The sequence below is a fragment of the Ooceraea biroi genome, chromosome 9, assembly GCF_003672135.1.
Source record: "Ooceraea biroi isolate clonal line C1 chromosome 9, Obir_v5.4, whole genome shotgun sequence".
Lineage (NCBI taxonomy): Eukaryota > Metazoa > Arthropoda > Insecta > Hymenoptera > Formicidae > Ooceraea > Ooceraea biroi.
The window spans coordinates 8,879,669-8,891,680 of record NC_039514.1 but is presented as its reverse complement, the minus strand read 5'-3'; the positions used below and the strand labels follow the sequence as shown (position 1 = coordinate 8,891,680).

Here is a 12,012-nt window from a genome sequence, read left to right as displayed (position 1 = left end):
AAACGGCGAAGCGTACTCGCTCGGATACCGCAATCGCGCGCGCGTGCTGCGAGTGCACTGGCGATGACTATTTAAGCGCTGGCAACGTGCTGATACACAATGGCCCATTTCGCAAGGCTTAATCTCATTCGGGCATTCTACCTGCAATACGCGGGAATTATGCATACCACCGGCGAGGATGCGACGATAGCTGCGGCAACCAGCCGCCTATTGCGACGCGCGTAGACGAAGTTCGCGTCGAACAATGCGCTTTTGAAATATCGGACGACGCGGTGGTATCTATCAATCGTCGGGACGCCACGGGGCGCGTCCCGTACGTACGATGCACGTATGGCGTATGTGCATTTGATATAAACGCTGCAGAGCCCGCCGCGTGTGTATGTACACGCGCGCTCTGTGATTTAATAACGGCGTGCACTCAACGTGCCGCGTGCGCGCGTTGGTATCGCGCCCGTCCAATCTCGCCGGTGAAATACTTGCTTCTTGAATCTCGCGAATCATACAGCATATTCGGCCTGCCCGAATTAAAAACGCGACCGCATTCCCGCGGCGATAATATGGCCACGATAACCCGCAGTCTAGCTGTATCGCGCGAGTGTGAAAATAAACCGAGCCCGATATAAATTCCGCGATTAATTCCTGTCACGTGAGAGCCGTTTAATTAAAGCCCTTCCGCGTGCGGGTTCCTTGAAGCGCCTCGATTAAATAAAGCTCGCGACTGACTATCGCGAGGATAAATTTATAAATGTTATCGCATTACGTCCTTGCTGGAAAGAATTTTCTTTTAATTGCTCGACGGAATGACGGAGAAAATATTCAGCGAGGCAGTGTGCTCTTTTAAATTGCACCTGCTCAGATTAAAATGTCCTATCTGCGTTTTCCCAGTTCCTCTCGAATGACGGATGATCTCGGAAAGTAGTCGAACGTAAGGAATCTAAAATCCATTTGAGACACGTCCGAAAGATCGGACCTTGAGATATCCTCTGGAAGGACGACCCTTCGGCCGTTCCGTAGCATCCTTTTAGCGGAATGAAAAAGTCTCTCTTTCATCTCTTGGAAAAGCGGTGGTCCGCAGTTAAGCAGCACGCAAAACATCACGGATGATGCGAAATCACGTGAAATAATACGCGATTTGCTGAAAAATGACTCCGCTGTCGGATGGGATTTCTTTCAGTCAAGCAGGCAGCATTTTGCGCCTCGTGGCCGGCGACTAAACGTGCGGCCAAGTAGGCTAAATGGAACCTGACAGGCAACTGTCGCGGAACAGAACGGAACCGCAACCGAGGGAGGCAGCAGGGGGTTAACGGGGGTCCCGCTTCGCGTCGGAATGGGTTGCCTCCGTTCGAGGCGAGAATGGTCCCACCGAGAGGGACCGCCCGAGAGAGAAGGGAACACGTGCGGTGAACCTGCGAGAAAGAGCCGGACCTCCCGCGCGCGCTCGCGCGGGTTCACAATGCTCGTCTCGGGCGAAAATTGCGGCGGGGCACCGCGGTATTCAGAAACTGTTACCAATAGCAATATTCGTTGCCGCGTCGGTGAAATTCGTTGCTGAGTCAGCCGTAAAATGGAGAGCCCAAAGGGGAGAGGGCGGGCGGAGGCGATGGCAATGTGCCCGCGAGAAAACGACGTGAGCGCAATTTCACGAAAATTCGCCGGAATTACACGCGTGTTCCATCGTCCTACCGCTCTTCCTCTCTTCCACGTGTCCCTTTTTTATCCTCTCCCCTCGCGAGACCGTTTATCCGCTCGCGCGCGAACGTGCGAAAGCGGATGATCGCGGGAGCGAGCATCGCGGCACGCGCGTTTGTTTTCGCCCCTGTCGCGGCGTGTGCGGGGGTGCATCGGTTATCGATATTTTAAAGACGAGCACGGAGCATTGTTGCATCTTTACGAGTTTTAAAGGCGACACCACGAAAAATTAAAACTAGCATACACCCGACTAGAAATGTTGTCAAGTTTACCTAATATGTTATAAGGACCTGACGTGGTTGGCGTAAGGTAATCCTGAATAAGGTATACCTAAGAATATCCTCATCAGGTTCAAATATGTATGACCTTTTTAGGGTTAAAATAATAAGGAACATATTAGGACCTTCTTACGTTATGCCTGATATTTCAAAGTACAAATTTTGTTGAGGTTTACATTATTAGTACCTACTAAGGATCTTATTCCTTCATCCTGATATTTTTTAAAATTTAGAGGTAAAGGTTTCCCACATCTGGTCCTACATCGGACCATACGTAGTTTATCATATTATAATGTACGTTATATACTTAATGTAGAAAGAATAGTAATTTCTACTTAATTTGCGAGTAGTAATTATTTTTATATCATATACATTTCAACGTACTCGATTATGGAACAATAAGAGACAAAAATCAACACAAGTGTGTGTTTCCCGCCTCTGATTCACCAAGCGACCGATAGATGGCCAGGTCAGGCGTGACGTTCTCGCAAGAAACATTTGGTTAGCACCTTACAAATAATCATCTGGAAAACCGATCCGATACTCTTTTCTTCTCTTCTTTTGGACTCTTACTTAGAACATATACTAGTAGTACATGTTCTAAGGACTCTTACACTCACCGAAAATATCAAGTTTTAGTAATCCTTTAGACGACTTGGTGCTGTCTGGGTAGTAAGGATTTAATAATTCAACCCGATATAAACCTGATGAGGATATCCAGATAAGGACCTAACTATTGTGCTGCGTTACACGACTGATCAGGTCCCGATGAATTTACCTTATCAGGACCTGATAATAAAATAAGGTCAACCTGATCAGGACCACTGGATAAATTTCTAGTCGGGCATATACTTAGTCCCTGCTGTATCTCTTTTCCTTTTAACAGTTTATTTAAATTTTAATATTTAAAAAAACTCAGTTAGCACGTTGAAATATATCTGAAATATTGCATTATAAATATTGCATAAACCGTCCACAATAGATGCATTCAAGTGTCATTAATAGGAAAGTTTCAATCTGTCTCTCATCATCTGTCTGTCTCCACCTACACCTTCCTCACTGTCATAGCACCCTATATATCTCCTGATAAAAAAACATGACATCCGAGCATTCTAGTAACGCGTTGCGTAATCGATGCGCGGGGGAGGAGCGCGTTCATTAGCCGCTGTCATTTCCCCTTTAAGTGACGAGCGTCGATTAAGCGTGCTTTTTAAGAATGGGAGGGTCCCCTTCCGTTAACACTCTCGTGCAGCCCGCTCGAGCGAGAATGGACTCGACTCGAGTACCCGCTGCGAGGCAAATCCGATCGTCAGGATAGAGCACTCGCGCGATCATCCCTCTCTATTCGAGGACCGGGCGACTACGTCTACCGATAATGCCGGCGATTGTGCGTTTCGCGTTAGGAGTACTGGCCGTGTAATAAAGTCGCCCCCGTAATCGCCGGCTAATGGTCGCCCGACGACGTTGATTGTCCCGATTGTATGGACCGCGTCGCAGCTTCGCGTCGCGCCGCGCCGCAGTTCCGCGTTATTAAATTCGGTGTCGTGCCCGAACTCCGCGAGCCGCCGTATATCAGCAGTCACGGGGTGCATCGCGTGCCCTACGCGTTATACGTATATGGGGTGTCGCCACGCCGAATCGGCAACTGCAATTTCCACTCGCGACGAAATTCACTTGGCCGATCGAGTCGAGAAAACTGGCGGTTCAGTGGCTAGTACGCAAGTTTTGGAGAAAAAAAAAACATGTTGACAGGGAAAATGCGATGGAGTAATTAGACATATGAGACGTTATTTAAAGGCTGGTATGTCATCTCTGATGGCAGATTCGTTTATCGATGAAGCTATCTTGTAAATTTGTGAAATACGAAAGTTGGAGTTACGAAAGCAATCGAAACTTCCTGGAATATTTTATTAATGAAATTTCGTCCCTCGGATGAGACAAATCGAAGGGTTTAATAATTCACACGTGTATGAAATATTAAAACATTCCAAAGATAACGACGGCACGGAATCTCTCATTCCTGTCTTCCCAAAAAGAGCGTCCCCAAAAATTGTGCGACACCCTGTGTGTACAGAGGGTGTACCGCGGTACGTGGTACGTTTGGTATACATTTTCACGTTAACGAAGTTCGTGAATTTATAGCCGCTTTCGCGCGGCAATGTATCGCGAATTCCTTTACGTACGTGACGCAATCCTATTTTTTTCCCATGGCCCCCTATAATTACGTAGACTGCGGTAGTGAACTGCCATCGTACTATTACATAACCATCGTTAATTAGCGCTCCGGTATCGCCATTTGATATTATGTAAAATAATGGAAATGAGTGACTACGCGCGTTGATTAAATTACAAGCGATTGTCGCATAACCGAGTTAACTTTAATTACGGAATCAACGGTTATTTAACGAGATTTTGTCTCGTCGAGTCACGTTAATACGACGACATTGTAAAAGTAATAAAGGACGATGATTCACGGGGTCAGGTACCTCCACGTCGCGTACTTTCCTCTTAATATTACGCCATATCTGCTATCCTGTTGACAACAGCGGTTGGCTAATTAACTCGCGTTAATGACTAACAATCGCGGAAAGCAGTAGATTAATGCTAAACGAAGTTAATCATTAATCCTTCCCATATACACCAGCGTGCGTGGGTTTAATGAGCACGAAGCTTCTCAGAGTGCAAATATGTTCATCGCTCCCTTCATTAGCAATGATCACGATTCGTTCGCCGATGAAGATTCGCATGAATTCAACCCCGACGGAAATTACGGGAATTAGCGTGTCTATTTCCTTGCTTTTGCACGAGTTTTATTCTCATCACAGCCACGTCGGTCCTGATTGTTGAAGGATTGTAAAAAGATTGGGAGGATTATTCGTGTAGTAAAACGTTTCGCGTCACTGCTCATTGCATATGCTCGACGAAATTTCAGCGATTCACGGCGCACGCTATTTTCGAAACTTAAAAGCATTGGGGGAACCCGGCGGTTCGTTTTCATTCCGTTTCTTCCGTCGTTCCGTCGTTGCTTTAATTTTGTAGATCCGGGAAGATCAACGTCGCGAGTTACGGAGATTGAAATAAGCCCCCGTAGCTCGATGTTAGTCGTATCGGCGATATGCGGCGCGCCCGCGGAATCTCTCGCGGAAAGAAGATATATTCAAATGTATGCAGGCTTTGTGCGCCGAGTTCCGAGATGCAAATATTTATACTAGAGTGAATTTACAATCCAACGGCGTTAATTATGCTTTCTCGCAGTCCCCGTCGGAATTGAATACCGCTGGCAAAATGGCAGAGCCCCCGGCAGGTATAGGCACTTCGTCTCGGTAACAATTATCCGAGATGGCTTTTTGAGAATTAGCGGCAGACGCGATTTTGCATCCGTGAATTTTATTCCGGGGAGAGCAGAGAGTGTGTATTCTCATTTGTTCTTGCAACAGCGTTCTCTCGGACGCGTTAACTGTAACTGTTTATCATTGGATCGTTGCGATGGTGGTATAGTAATAATAAAACCGCGATCGTTTCCAAATGATTCTGCGTGAAAATGTACTTGATGGAATTGCGATAATTCTAAGGAAATACGCTCGAGAACACACGCGGAATGCCGAGAATCGACGTTTTCGTGAGCGCGCGCAATATCGGCCGCTCGTAGACAGAAATGCTTATTCCGTCCGCAATCAGCCGATCGGGCACGTCGGTTTACAAGTCAATTAGGCCGTATTCTTGCCGGGGACCGGGGATTACTTGGAGTATTGCCTCGCAATTAACCACCGGCTGGCCATTGAGGAGCAATAGCGCGCGGTTACGATTTCCACTTGCGTGAGCGAGCATTGCGGTGCCTTCATTCATTGCGCAAGGTATGTATGCACGGAACCGCGTTTAACGTGCATCACATACCGACGTTTCGAGTAAGCCGCTGCATATCGAATCGCCATCGCGGCGATTCGTTCCGACCCGTAGCCCTTCGATCGATCGCGTTTATTCTTTCTGATAAAAAAAAACAAGCTCTCTCTCTCTCTCTCTCTCTCCTCTCTCCCCCTCTTGACGAGCGAACGAGTACGTAATCCGGAGGATATTACGTATCCCGTTACTCGCGATAGCGATGACGAAAATATCGCGCAGGTCAAGAACATGATTTATGTGCACCTAACGGCCTATACCCACGTAGAAATTGCCGAGGTTGTTTAACTGGCCCAACATTCGCCTAGTATTTGGTAGCCCAGAGTACGGCAGCGGCGTTACACTCCAGTGTCGGATCTGTACTGGTACAATACTGGCGGCCAGTACTGCAAAGAGTTGGCAGACAGTCTTGTCCCACTACTTATTAAAGACCGGGCCATTATAAAATACAGACATGGACCAGTACTGGTTGCGAGACGGGCCATGCTTCGGCAACCGACACAGACCCAGCATTGGACTACGTACATTGCCGATAATATATAACTAGCAACACAGGCGCGCGCTATAAATAAAATAAGAAATAAAAAAAATAAAATAAAAATAATATAATAAATACAATTGTCAATATAACCGCACTGACAGCCACTATGACATTCTGACATTCGCAACACGAAGTTCAAGTCACACGAAATTCGTCGCGGAAAAGAGGCCTCAATATTCGATAAAAAAGAACTTCACGAAGTTAACACGCCTTTTTTAGAATAGGATTATAACAATATATTGATTCACCAGCGACCGATAGATGGCCAGATCAGGCGTGACGTTCTCGCTAGAAACATTTGCGTTATCACGTATAAATAACCATCCGGAAAACCGATTTAACATCTTTTTCTTTTAAACGCGATATTAATTCACGCGACATTTACAAAATGATTTTACTAATGTTGTTTGCATTAGTCTTTGTTTATAATATTTAAGTCACAAATACAAATAGTACAAAATACATATTATATATATATATATATAAAATACATTTATGCATTAATACATTAATTGGTCCACTTCTATGCCCAATACTGGTGCAGTTATTTACCCAATACTGGTCCATGTATTATTGCCAGTGTCGGATCAGTACTGGCAATTAAGTACGGCATGGCGCTACACTCCTGTATCGAATCTGTACTGGTACAATACTGGCGGCCAGTACTGCAAAGAGTTGGCAGACAGTCTTGTCCCAGTACTTATTAAAGACCGGGCCATTATAAAATACAGACATGGACCAGTACTGGTTGCGAGACGGGCCATGCTTCGGCAACCGACACAGACCCAGCATTGGACTACGTACATTGCCGATAATATATAACTAGCAACACAGGCGCGCGCTATAAATAAAATAAGAAATAAAAAAAATAAAATAAAAATAATATAATAAATACAATTGTCAATATAACCGCACTGACAGCCACTATGACATTCTGACATTCGCAACACGAAGTTCAAGTCACACGAAATTCGTCGCGGAAAAGAGGCCTCAATATTCGATAAAAAAGAACTTCACGAAGTTAACACGCCTTTTTTAGAATAGGATTATAACAATATATTGATTCACCAGCGACCGATAGATGGCCAGATCAGGCGTGACGTTCTCGCTAGAAACATTTGCGTTATCACGAATAAATAACCATCCGGAAAACCGATTTAACATCTTTTTCTTTTAAACGCGATATTAATTCACGCGACATTTACAAAATGATTTTACTAATGTTGTTTGCATTAGTCTTTGTTTATAATATTTAAGTCACAAATACAAATAGTACAAAATACATATTATATATATATATATATAAAATACATTTATGCATTAATACATTAATTGGTCCACTTCTATGCCCAATACTGGTGCAGTTATTTACCCAATACTGGTCCATGTATTATTGCCAGTGTCGGATCAGTACTGGCAATTAAGTACGGCATGGCGCTACACTCCTGTATCGAATCTGTACTGGCACAATACTGGCGGCCAGTACTGCAAAGAGTTGGCAGACAGTCTTGTCCCAGTACTTATTAAAGACCGGGCCATTATAAAATACAGACATGGACCAGTACTGGTTGCGAGACGGGCCATGCTTCGGCAACCGACACAGACCTAGCATTGGACTACGTACATTGCCGATAATATATAACTAGCAACACAGGCGCGCGCTATAAATAAAATAAGAAATAAAAAAAATAAAATAAAAATAATATAATAAATACAATTGTCAATATAACCGCACTGACAGCCACTATGACATTCTGACATTCGCAACACGAAGTTCAAGTCACACGAAATTCGTCGCGGAAAAGAGGCCTCAATATTCGATAAAAAAGAACTTCACGAAGTTAACACGCCTTTTTTAGAATAGGATTATAACAATATATTGTTTCACCAGCGACCGATAGATGGCCAGATCAGGCGTGACGTTCTCGCTAGAAACATTTGCGTTATCACGTATAAATAACCATCCGGAAAACCGATTTAACATCTTTTTCTTTTAAACGCGATATTAATTCACGCGACATTTACAAAATGATTTTACTAATGTTGTTTGCATCAGTCTTTGTTTATAATATTTAAGTCACAAATACAAATAGTAAAAAATACATATTATATATATATATATAAAATACATTTATGCATTAATACATTAATTGGTCCACTTCTATGCCCAATGCTGGTGCAGTTATTTACCCAATACTGGTCCATATATTATTGCCAGTGTCGGATCAGTACTGGCAATTAAGTACGGCATGGCGTTACACTCCTGTGTCGAATCTGTACTGGCACAATACTGGCGGCCAGTACTGCCACGATGGCAAACGGTACAGTCCCAGTATTGGACCGTTTTGAAATTTCTTACGAGTACGTAATCCGGAGGATATTACATATCCCGTTACTCGCGATAGCGATAACGAAAATATCGCGCAGGTCAAGAACATGATTTATGTGCACCTAACGGCCTATATTCTGCATTCAATACTTTTATCATCTCTTTGGTATTCGTCATAATACTTGACGCGAGGAGTTGCCTTTAGGAATCTCTTTAGATAAACATCGAGAGAAAGTAAAGAAATCAAGAAAGTCGAAGATTGAATCGAGGAGCCGTGCTACTTACCGGTCGCTGGAGAACGATCTCCCCGTCTCGAAGAATGCGTTGTCTTGTACAACGTGGGTTCCTTGGCGGCCAGTCAACTCGTGGCACGATCACACGTGCACCTCGCACACGTGTCCGTCAGCTGTTACGTCAACGTTGCGATGAGAACACGCTTGGTTATCGGGGACCATCAGGCCGTGCACCACCACCATCGGGACTCCCGGACGCGACGCGACGAATCGATTCGTATCTTCCGGATAACGGTAACACGCGATTTCATCTCGTCTTCTCACGGCGTGTCGAACGCACTTCGTTCCCTCGCGCGGATCGTTCGTTCATCTCGCGGCGCAGGCGACGATGAGGCCACGTTGCACCGACGATGGAACAGTCGACGGCGAACCCGAGGACTGATTACGTCGCGGTCGGCAGCAGCCTGCGGGATGTGGTGCGAACCCTGCGAAAGATCACGCCCTTTATAGAGTGCATGTTAGACCGGCGTAAAGATACGGATCGCCGCGCGCTATCACGCGCGGCTCTCCGATCGTTCCGCTCGGGAACGGCGAGGGTCAACGCGATTCGCAAATTCGGCAGGGAACCGTGAGACTTGCCGCTAGGCATAATTAGGCGAGTCAGGCGAGCTCGGGCGAGCTCTCTCCCTTTTGCATTGTGGATAGCTAGAGTGTCGATATGCATCATGAACGGTACGAATTCATTACTAGAACAATACGAGTTTTCTCTCATTATTTGGAACTTTATGGCCCCAACAAATTGCATGAATCAATTAACAAGAGTTATACACGCGTCCGTGGGCTTGTAAATGTGGTCAGTTTTGTAGTCTCCGTTCCCTCGTATCCCCTAATTACGCCTCGAACTTTCAGCTGCCATAAATATGCTCTTCCAAGGAGAAGCTTTACGAGTTCCAAAAGTCGCGGACGAGACGCGGGCTCGCACTCTGCACGCCGCACAGTGGGGAATTTTGTCAAAAAGCTGGTCAAAAATCGAAAAATGAAGTTTCGAGTTAGAGTCTATTGTCCTTGAGAATCGATAAAGGACTGTTCCCTGGATAGAATCCCGTTGCCCTTAGTCCACTACTATTTTAAGTCGAGCAGGTATGTCAGTTGAAATAGGCCTTTATGGGCGACACACGTTTCTCACGCATTGCGTGAATATTTTCATTGAACTTTGAGTGTTAATACCTTTGTAAATAAAAGTGATAATCAAATTCTGCAAAATGGATGCTCTTCCTGGAGGATTGTAGAAGATTTTTCTTATTTACATTTTTGAAATAACGCTTGTCGTGTTTGTTTTACGACACATAACGATAGTCCAACAAAGTTTATATTTTCCTAAATTAATATTTACTTCGTGTAGACTTTAGTTGCAGATCCCGCTAGATCCCGCGTTCTTTTCTTTTTCATCTTGTAGTCTATACTATTAGCAACTAAAATTCACAATAATTAGCTGCTACTATCTGCTGCTCTTGTTATAAGGTTATTACAACCACCTTATTACTTTTCTCGATATATCTCGAAAAGTATTCGAAATATCAAAAAATGTTTTATACAAAAGTTTCATGGTAAAAACGCCCGTATTTAATGAAGTTAATAAAATTTTTGAAAAATAATTGTTCACATAAATTTTTGAAAAAATTGTTTAAAAAAATTATTTTAAAAAATGTTTATTGATGTCATTAAATAGAGACATTTGTACCATGAACTTTTTGTATAAAACATTTTGTAACATTTTGTATTTTTTTTTAAACTTATAAAAATAAACTCTACCCTGCACCACTATTAAGTCTAACATTATTTTTCCAGACATTCTCGAATCTGATTCGTAATCGGCAACCCCAAACATTCAATGATATCGATATTGATGAGTATTTCATGGTTCGCTACACTATATTAAGACCACCATTTTGTTTTTGCAAATTTACATATTGGATTCGTGATCAGCAACCTCGAAAACATAAGTCTACCAAGTTTTGTGCAAATCTGATGATTCCTCGATTTATGGCCACGTTTCAGCGAAAATTCCCCACTGTGCGCCGTGCGAGATCGCGACATCGAGTTTCACGCAACTCCCGCGCCCACGATGAGATTTCCTCGCGCGAACAAGGTAAATGAATAAGCATTCGAAAATTCCGGCGATTTTATTGGGCGGCGGTCGAAGCGCCGGCGATGGGAAACGCGTCGGCGACGCGCGTGCACGTCGTATCTATTGCAATTATTTATGACGGGCGTAAATTTTATCGCATGGTAGGGCGGGAATGTCCCGTTAAATTTTATGGGCGTGCTTGCGTTCGAGCCCATGCATGCGAGCACACCGGCCACGTGTGTGTATCGCGGATGCGGCAAATGAACGCACACGACTCGCGCGCCCGGGATCGGCACCCCTAGAAGAGAAGAGCGCAAGAAACTCGTTAGCGCACGTCGCTGCATAACGCGAGGACCGCGAGGACCCGCATATCCGGCCGTTACATCGGCGTTACATAATCGGCCGCCGTCGTCGCCGGGCTGTAACGTCATTGTTAAGTGCGACGCGACAACGACGATGTGACATCGGGCGAGATAGAGAGCCGCACCACCTGTTACACGCATTCCGCTATTTACAGGCGCGACTACCACCGTTCCCGTGTGCACCGTTGAATATTTACATATTCATTATATTCAGTGCACGCGCGCGCGCGAGAGAGTTCGCTTTCGGTGGCTGTAATATCCACCGAATTGATCGGATCGATCGAGGATCGGGGAACGAGCACGGGGAATAGTTATCGGAGTCCGTTATCCGGCATGTAACGCCGCGCCTGCCTCCGAGCTCGCTCGACGTGATTCATTAGGATAATTGAAACGGCGCGGCCGCGCGCTCGCGCGCTCAATTAACGCGAGTCCCGCAATTGAAGTATTTCATTTCGCGTGCGAGCTATATTATTCGCTTTATGGATCGCGGAGCGAGCGGGAGAGCGCGAGTGGACGGCAGAAATGCCGCGTGCGCGGTTACGCGTTACATCGAGA

At 44.9% G+C, this 12,012-nt stretch overlaps 1 protein-coding gene across 2 annotated transcripts in view; it reads right to left on the bottom strand.

The window, feature by feature from the left end:
- Positions 1-12,012, bottom strand: part of LOC105279013 (beta-1 adrenergic receptor) — a 164,485-nt gene that overhangs the window by 148,630 nt on the left and 3,843 nt on the right. For both annotated transcript variants that reach the window (XM_011338509.3, XM_011338510.3), the window contains exon 2: positions 9,020-9,452. The gene's annotated coding sequence lies outside the window, so the exon portion shown is untranslated. The remainder of the gene's footprint in view (positions 1-9,019; positions 9,453-12,012) is intronic.